Here is a 1,854-nt window from a genome sequence, read left to right on the forward strand (position 1 = left end):
TTAAAACTGGAAAGCGCTGGACTACGTCATAGTCCCGTACGCCACAAGTGGGCTGAACTACGTGTCGACTATTCATTGGCGGAGGGGAAATCCACAGATGGGATTTCTCAGATGACGATCCTTCCGTCGCCGTTTGGTTTAGAGAGAAGGGCTTTTATGGAATCGCCGGTGAGGGGAGAAGCGGGGGGTAAGGTAAATATGACGTTGGCAGGAGATATGCCACGTCTCCGCCACCTACAGGGCGAATTAGCGGCAAGCACAGAGCACCCACGTCTCCGCCGTCGAGAGGGTGAATCAGCGGCAAAGCGTCCTGCACAATTAGGCGGAGATGATCAAAACGTTTCAAATCGATTTCACTGAAGAACGGGTTTGAAGGTGGAGTACATCGTGTGGATTTGAACGGGTTTGTGCACGTTTTCGGATACGAATGCGGCGTTTTTGCTTAGGAGTTGAAATCGATGAATTTATGAATGGATCGAGGCTAGAAACCGCATGCAAACCAGATTCTGCGCATTCCCTACTGAGGTAAGAGTTTAAATTCATGACCTGCAGCATTGTGTCTCCTGCTTTCCTTTCATGTTTTTGAGATTTTCTTAACAGCCGTATTCGAATTCATTAGTGAGGAACACATGTTTGCTGAGCCCCTGCTTGCTTAGTTTACTTTCTAATTTAGGCTTTGCTCTCTGTTTGATTTCAAGCATTGACTTAGTGTACAAGCCAAGCACTTGGTTGACACTTCGTTTCAATGGGGATCAGTCAGTTTTCTGGTACCCTTTGGTTTATGTATATTCCGGTAAGTGCATGAGAGGAACTCTTATGTCAAATTGTGGAGTGGTCCTCTATTTAATGACTGTTTGAGTTTGATCATAGTTTGATAATAGAGATTTGAAGGAAACGATGTTTCATTGTGCTGTATTAGAAACTAGGGGCCGTAGAGGACCATTTTGCTCAACTACTGAACAATAACACGACTGCTCCTATTGAACAAGGAATTATTTTAACCAAAAGAAGAAGAAAAAATACAATGACTACTCCTCATACTTATTCTCTACTGCAGCCACCATAATTCAAGTAGTTTTAAGCCCTTTATTCATCCATCAAAATTTTGGTAATTTGATTCTTATTGCAGTGTCCGAATATATATTCAAAACTAGCTCTTAACTTCATAAGTATCACTAGTATTTTTCGTTTTTCCAACTAATAGAAAAGGTCGAAGTGAAAGTTGACTCTGCTAACAGAGTTGTGCGGTGTCATTTAGTTTAGCATAGGCATATGTGGTTTAAGTAAACTGCAATTGGAATATGAAGAGCTGTGTAACGTGTGATGTGCACTGGAATCTATTTAGTACTGGTAGTTTAGTGAATGTGTAAAATTAATTTGTCGTTACATGAATGATAATCCCTCCCTCCCTCCCTCAGTGTTGCAATGTGTCCTATGCCATAATAGAATTGCATATTACAAGAATGGTAATATGCATTCTGCTTTGTTCTGTCTTCTGGTTCGACATATGCTTATTCTGCCTTGATCCTTCAATTATCAACTGCGCATATATATAATTGTCCCGCAGGATGGAATCGAAAGCAGTCATATATGCATCCAAGGATTCAATTGCAGTGATGTCATTTTTAATCTATCGTCAGGTTGTGTCTTAAGGCGAAGGCATCTTGGCTTGAAGGTTAGTATTATCTCTAGATTTTTTAACCTTGTTGGAGTGTGTTAATTCTGTTCTGAAGGGGTTGAATTATATATGTTCAAATTACCTTTTCAGCTTAAGATTTAGGAGGATGTTTGCATTAGTCTTTGATTGTTGTGTTGGTTGAGCTTTGTTTATGCCCCATTCTCTCTCTCTCTCTC

The 1,854-nt window shown here is 40.7% G+C and overlaps 1 non-coding gene across 1 annotated transcript; it reads left to right on the forward strand.

The window, feature by feature from the left end:
- Positions 1 to 33: 33 nt before the first annotated feature.
- LOC101301452 lies at positions 34 to 1,675 on the forward strand. The gene is made up of 2 exons (XR_185453.1): positions 34 to 525; positions 1,568 to 1,675. It is a non-coding gene; the product is annotated as an uncharacterized LOC101301452 (transcript).
- Positions 1,676 to 1,854: the final 179 nt, after the last annotated feature.

Source organism: Fragaria vesca, unplaced genomic scaffold, assembly GCF_000184155.1.
Source record: "Fragaria vesca subsp. vesca unplaced genomic scaffold, FraVesHawaii_1.0 scf0512956, whole genome shotgun sequence".
In the NCBI taxonomy this organism is placed as follows: Eukaryota; Viridiplantae; Streptophyta; class Magnoliopsida; order Rosales; family Rosaceae; genus Fragaria; species Fragaria vesca.